Below are 7,996 nucleotides of genomic sequence, written 5' to 3'. Positions count from 1 at the left end.
CTGAAATCTCAGTGGTTTATTTCAATTGAAGTTTATTTCTCATTTATGCAAAATCATGGTTGAGGTGAGGGGTACTTTCCTCCATACAGGTGTCCAATAGCCCAGGCTGATGAAGCCTCTGTCGTCTTCAAAACATGGCTTCTATAGTCAACTCAGGCATTCAACATCAACTGCAAGGCAGAAGAAGAGAAAGTATAGAAGAACACGTGAAAAGTTTCTATATGCCATGTCTAAGCATGATAAGAAAGACCAGAAAATGTGTGCCAAAAAGAAAGAAGAAATGATTTTTGTTAAATTTAGCCAGTTTATGCCTCAGTCTTATAGTCACTAAATGCTCATTTTAGTTTTATTCCCACCACAAAATGTAGAACTCATTCTCACATTTCCCTAAAGTCTTGTCTAGTCTCTGCATCTAGCTAGAAGTTTAGTATCTTCTGGTGATGCAAAAACTCTCCATTAAATCTGAACGTGGTTCCTTATGGACTGATAACACTATGAATATAAATCAGCATATTTCCATTCCTTACTCTCAAAACATACACATGCCCAATTTACAAAGTTAGTAAAAAAAAAAAAAGAAAAGAAAAGAAAAAAACACTACAATAATAAAAGCTTCCATTCAGGAAAAAATAAACAAATAAATTAAGTGACTATGGTAAAAAAAAAAAAAGAAAAGAAAAGAAAAAAAAAACACTACAATAAAAGCTTCCATTCAGGAAAAAATAAACAAATAAATTAAGTGACTATGGTAAGAATTTATGAAATCCTGCCAAGCAGACATTTGGAAGGTTGCTAAATATAGATAGGGGGATATTTCTTGATTAGACTCTGAATTTAGTTTCTGAGAACAGCTCTCATCCATTTTTCTCCCTGGCCCTTTCCTTTACCCTGTGGAAATGTCTACCATCTCCATCACCATATCTGAAGTTGGTGTGGGCGATTAGGTCCTCATTCGGGGCTGTGGAGGCCTTGGAAGTCTGATTCCTGCTTCAGTAAGAATTCCACACCCTTGGTCTGATCTTTGTCATAGGCCATTGGATTCTCCAGAAGTATTTCAATTTTATTTTCTATTTTTAGAAGTGTAGTGACAGCCATTTTCCCATCTCTTTCAATTCCAAAATTTCTGTACTTCATTCACTTTGATTTTTGAGCCAGGTTAGAAGTAGGATACATTGCTTCTACTCACAGTCTACGGGCCACGGAGCCAGACATCAGACATGTGGTCCCATCCAACTTCGAGAAAGGCTTATAAATAATGTCTATCTGTGGATTCAGCAAAAAGGAAAACCAGTTTGGTTAGCAGCCAATTTCTGCCATAGCTATTAACTTTGAAGGATTGTTACTATCTGGAGAGAATATTTTTATTTTGTCCTATTTTCAGGTTATATGATAGCAAATATGATGATGACAAAAAGGTTTCAGAACTTCTATGAAATGTATAATGTCTATGGGTATTCCATTTTCTGAGAACTCTTGCCCTAATATTAGCAGCTTGATTTCCAAAAATGAAAAATAAGCAACAAGTAGTATAATTTGAAGACATAAAAAACTCATTCAGGCTTATCATTTTGGCATGGGTTTAGAATCATGCCCTCTGAACATGTTTCTTATCTCATGAAAGACAGTTTTCACTATGATATACCCATACCAAACTTGGTAAGTGTTCAAGACTCAGGGAAGTAGAAAAGGATATGAATGCATTCTTATAAATTTTTAAGAAATTAACTAATAGTTCACAATATCACTGAGATCAACCATGTGTCTTTAATGAGCTGTTTAAGCATTAGATGAAACATGTTTCCTAAGACAAAATTAGTTTTTCTTTGTTGAAAGTACAAAATCATTGAGTTAAGTTATATTTTTAATTTATATATGAATGACTAGTGTGTAGAATTCTTTTCATGCAGAAGTCCCAGGAGCAAGTTTAGGGTGCAGACAGAGGCTTTATGGTGTTGGAATCCATTGCATCAAATTCCAAGATAGTTTTTCCCATTAAAGCACAAATTCCAGTTCCCAGTAGTAGCTCAGCTTTGAAAATGATTCAGGTCAGGAATAATAATGTGAGCTTACTTTACTGGGAGATTTTTGCATACAAATAATTTATTTCTAATGGTTAAAGAAAGAACCAGGAGTAGAAATTAAAATATCACTAGCTTAACCATTCTAAAATTTTTTAATGGAGGTTGCCCACAACAAATCTCTTAAAGGAATAACTTCTTAGACCATTACCTCTAGCTTTAGCCTCTAATTTCATGTTAGCCTCTTTAGTACTTGTTTTATTCTCTAGTAGATCATCTATGATCTAGTAGATCATAGCAAAGCTATGGCAATGGCTTCATTGTGAATCATCTTCAGAGTTATCACCATTGCATATAATGAAAGTTTGTGTCCCCCAAATTAATATGTCAGAATCCTAACCCCCAAAGTGATGGTATTAAGAGATTAGGCCTTTGGGAGGTGAAAGTCATTAGAGTAGAACCCTCATGAATGAGATTAGTGCCCTAGAAAAGAGACCCCAGAAAACTAGCTCTCTTTCCAACACATGAGGACACAGCAAGAAGACTGTCCTCTGTGAACCAGGAAGCAGCTCTCACCAGACATTGGCTCTGTCAGCAACTTGAGATTAGACTTCCCAGCCTCTGGAACTGGGAAAAAATAGATGTTTTTTTGTGTGTGTTTTGTTTAGATACCAAGTCTATGGTAATTTCCCTGAATGGACTAAGACATAGCCATTGGAGTCAGACTTTAGTCTATAAACACCTTCTCAAAGTTTTTTTTTTAAATAGAAGGACAACCACTCTGGTACTGGTGTGAAAACACAGAGCTTTTTACACTTCTGCCCTCCTGGAAAGCATATATTTTCTTAATTACTCAGCTGATCACATTTTTTATTTCATTTTCTCTGAATAGCAAAGACTCATTATTCTTTTTCATACATATTTATAATGTCTACTAGGACCACTTCAACAAATTTCTATCACCACACTACAAATTGGATAAAAATCGTAAAGCATCTTGCTAATTTTTTTAAAATAATGAGTTTTATTTCCCTTTGACTAGCATGGACTTAGGAACTGGAGTTGTTTTTTTTTTCTTTGAGTCATTAAAGCTTGGAATCTATCATCCATTTAATTTTATCCTCATTATATACATTTTATTTTCACTAGTTACCACAGACTTAATGATTCCAAATATATGGTTCTGTCAGCTCAGGACATTTGTAATAAGCATTTTTTTCTTCACCTTGATTATGGCATAGAAAACCTTTGGAGAATCACACAAAGACTATACTATTCATTCCATTTTTAATTCATCCCTCCAAATTAATGGTTTCTATTAATTAGACCACAAAAACTGAAAAGGGGAAAATGGAGGGTGCAGTTTTTTTCATCTAAAGGTGCACTGCTATAAGGGATATTAAACAGTTGATCCAATTTTAATGAATTCTGAGATAGGTTTTAATTAGGGTTGACATATGAACTGAATAGTTTTACAGTATTCTATACATGAAGGGCTCTTTTAAAAACGAAAAACCTAGAATTATTATATGTAATTAGAGCTACAAAAGAAAATATGAGTGGCACATTTTTGGTGCCAAGAGAATACTAATTCAGACCTCATTCCTAACAGGCTTCCAGCTCATTCTGGCTGCCATATTTCACAAAAGTCAACATTTGGACATCTAAATGGTTAACGAAAGGTACAAGGACAATAAACTTGTTGTTCTATTGAAAATGTAATTTCCGATTAACTAAATTTCAAGATCTACATAATTTTTGTATTTCGTGTTGGTCTCAAAAATATTCCACATATGCCTAGGACAGAGCCAACCTGATCTGAAAAGCGGTGAAGAGTCTCAATAAGCACACATTCAGCTAAGCTTCATAGATATGGTGATACATATACTCCAATTGTGTCAGCTTTGATGAGAGCATCTGCCTTGTTAATTAACCAATAAATAAATGACTTGCTTTAAAAGAGAAATGTATCTGGCCTACTGGACAATGAGGTTGAATTTCTGTAGCTCTTTTGATTCAATACCAAAGAGACAGCATGAGGTTGTTTTAAAATATTACTCTACCCCACACTTTTAAAAGCATTCAGACAAAAACCCAAAACTGCTTTCAGGGTTGCCTACTAATTTTTGTTAGAGAAAATAGAAGCAGTATGGTTCTTGAAGAAAAATCTATTTTTAATTCATATCAAAATTAACTTGAATAATTGCATGCAAATGTATATTGTTGAAAAGATAAATAAAAGTATATTGTTGAAGAACTAAAGATCGTCTAGCAGACTTTATGATGGAGCCAAAAATGTGACCTGGAAGAGATTTGTCAATAGGAAACTACAGAGTGGGTAAATATATCACCAGAAATATCATCATTAACATCAGCATTATAATATACTAGTGGCCCGGTGCACGGATTTGTGCACATTGAAAGAAAATTAATTAGAATAAATATTTTAACATCGCTATCTGCCCTTTTTCTATAATAAAAGTGTCAGAGATGAAAGAAAATTAGTAAAATATATATGAAAATAATATATAAATTGATTAATAAATAAACAATAACAACATGATATTAACAACAAAGACATGATATAAAAATAACAAAAACATGATATAAAAACAACAAAAACATGATATAAAAACAACATTGATAAAAACAATAACTGATAAATTGATTAAACTTATTCTAATTTCTCCCTGTATACCACATTAAGAGTAAAAACACTTTCAGAGTGCTTGACTAATTTCCCTTGTGATGAAGTATTTACAACTTTAACTTTAACATCACACGCTCTTCAAACTCAAGAGAAAGCAACATATAACTGACCATGTCTGAAAACGGGTTCAGATGGGAATATTCCGACTCTATCTAGAGTTTGTCCTTGTGATTTATTAATAGTCATCACAAATGCTGGCATCATGGGAAACTGTCTTCAAATTAATTTAAATGGGAGGCCAGTGTGAGACTGGGACAAATCAATTATTGGAATCAGAACAACCTCTCCTTCCGCAGATCCTATTAATACATCAGTTTCAATTATGTTAGGTCACAATCTTTTGATAATAAATCTAGTACCATTACAAAGGCCCCATTTACTATTAAGATTTGGTAGTAGCATGACGATTGCACCTACTTTCAATTTTAATTTATGACACGGCATTCCTGAAGGTGTAATACTATTAAAAAATCCAATGGGAAAATTTTCCTTTTCGGCATCATCTGTTGAATCGATGGAATCGTCATTCAAATAGGTGTGAAAATCTCCATAGAGTATATTCAAAATTCACCAAATTCACAATCAATGACAGATAGAAACACAAGCGTGAGATTGGTGCCAGTGAGAGCTTTATATGTACCGCACATGTGCGAGTTAACATTTATTTTTAAATTGCCAGTGTGCATCATATGTACCGGCTAGTCAGTTGGATGGTCAGACAGACAGATGATCAGTCACATAGCCTTTTATATATATAGATAATAATACATGCAAGTATTATTTGTAGATATGCCATTTTCATGGGCACTATTATAAAAAAGGATCCTGCCCTATGGAAATGAATTATCTAAATTGGGCTAGGTTTAGGATTACTCTACTTCAGGGGGCAGTATCCTTTTTGTCTAAAGACTCAAGCAGTAAATATCCTAAGCAATTGGTGAATTGCATCTATTTAACTCTGCCACTGCAGTAAGAAAACATCCATAGACCATTTATAATGATTTGATGTGACCATGTTCCAATAAAATTTTATTTATGAACACAAATTATTTTATATAATTTTCACATTATGAGATATTATTTTTCTCTTGACATTTTTCCATTGAAAAATGTAAATTTGTTCTTAGTCTGTGGGCTCTTCAAAAGCAGGTGTTGGCTTGTCTTTAGTTCATGTTCCATAGTTTTCCCAGGATAGGTCCAATTTGTATCTATTGGCATGGCATAATTATTAATAGTTCTCCCTTTCAATCCAAAGTATTCTGTTGTGGACAATAAATTACATGGTCACCTAGCTATGACAAAAATGTACTGGAAAAAAAACAACAAAATATGTGAGAAACCCAACTTTACATCAGAAATCCATTGAAAAAAATTGTAAATGTCAATAAATTAACATTATTGAATGGAAGTGCTTTATGGTATCTGACTTACATAGTGTACATTTTAAGGCATAATTGGATAAATTAAGAAAAGTATTCCACAGCTAGAGAAAAGTGCCGGCAGCAGATAATAATTAGGTTTGTCTGAGATGAGATGAGTAGGTATTCAGAAGAACAAGGGAAAATGAAACATAAATTGAACCAGTCTTCTATTTTTATGTTGATAGAATATTATTTGTGAATGCTGTCTTCTAACACAGGTCAAGCAATACTGATTAATATCTGAAAACATCACTACTGAGATGGTAAAACCTGACATGGTAAGCTAATCTCAAAACAAATTTGGGCTATTTTTTTTCATGAGTTAAAAACTGGACCACATACATAACAAGTAAATAACAGAAAGCAGCCTTTATGGAACTCTCACACATCAAGTGTATTTTCATCCCAAACTGCATAATTAATCCAACTCTGATTTCACAGTAATCAACATAATGTACAAGATATTTCTTCCAATCTCAGTATTCTGTAATCACATTTGCTGGTTAGACCCAAAGCACTATTGAGTTTTTCCTTTGATAGGTTTCATTTGTCACTAAAAAATGACCAATAATGACAACATAAACTTTAGGTTTACAGGCACAGCTTCATCAGAAAGATGCACAATTCAAAGAGCATATTTTCTTCTCCCAGCTCAAAGGCTAAGATGTACCATGGCAGATAAAAGCAACATTTTGTCCCCCATGAAGACAAGAAATAATAGCCATGCTCTAGGGAAAGCATGCTATGTGGTTTTGCAACCTATAGTAAAAACTCACAGGCAGCCCCGTGAGGCATCATGATAACTCCATAATTTACCCTTTCTCACTGGTGTTTAGATGGGTACAACTCTGTAAAGGGCTTACTAATAATAAGGAAGAAGAATTTCTGTCATCATTTCTCCCCCACATTCTTTATTTCTTTTTTTCTTTATCTGAACTCTAGAGGCCCTGTGCACGAAATTCATGCACTGGGAGGGGGGGGGGAGTGGGGTCCCCCAGCCTAGCTTGTGCCCTCTCACAGTGTGGGAGCCCCCGATTGATAGCCCCAAAGAGGTATACGGGAGCCGGGGGACCCACCTCTGCACTGCACTCGCAGCATCAAGCCTCCGCCCACCCGCATGCACCCTCTGCACATTCAGCCTCCTGGTGATTGCTCCTTACATGGCCACATAGGCTTTTATTATATAGGAGGAGGCCCCATTCCTACATATCAATGGGAGCAGAATCTGAGGAGCCAGCATAAGTCAAGGTCATCACATAGCAAGAGAACAAACAGTGCATTTTGTTTGGACACCAAGCAAAAGTTGGCAGGGGTTGTGGTGGCACAGACAAGAGGCAGGAAAGGGCAGGCGGGGCAAGCAAGTGGACTCGCTGACCAGACAGACAGCCAATAACCACGAACTAACCTAGCAGTGTACCGCTCACACACCTACCCAACCCCAAACAACTTAACCGGAGCCTCCTCACCATCAACTCAGGTTACTCGGCCCTGGCCTGCTTTCCGCAACAGTGGTGGCAACCCTAGGAGGAACACTGGCGTCCTTTTCCTCCCATTCTCAGAATTTGAAGATGGCTGCACCGAACGTTGTGCTGAAACGCACCACCAAGATGTCTCTCAATGAGCGCTTTTCTAATAAGCTGAAGAACAAAAAGCCGGTGCCCATGATTATTCGGGCTTCGATGCAGCAACAGCAGCAGCGAGCCAGTGCCAGGATCAGAAGACTGGCCCAGCAGGTGGAAAGCTGACCGTCTGTCCTGACAGCATTGACACTTAAGCAGAAGAGCTTAAAGCAGCGCCTTGGTAAGAGGAACCTCCAGGCACAGTTAGGCCGGCCCGTAGGCCTGGCC

This window comes from Myotis brandtii, unplaced genomic scaffold, assembly GCF_000412655.1.
Source record: "Myotis brandtii unplaced genomic scaffold, ASM41265v1 scaffold36, whole genome shotgun sequence".
NCBI lineage: Eukaryota > Metazoa > Chordata > Mammalia > Chiroptera > Vespertilionidae > Myotis > Myotis brandtii.
This window is presented reverse-complemented; position numbering follows the sequence as displayed.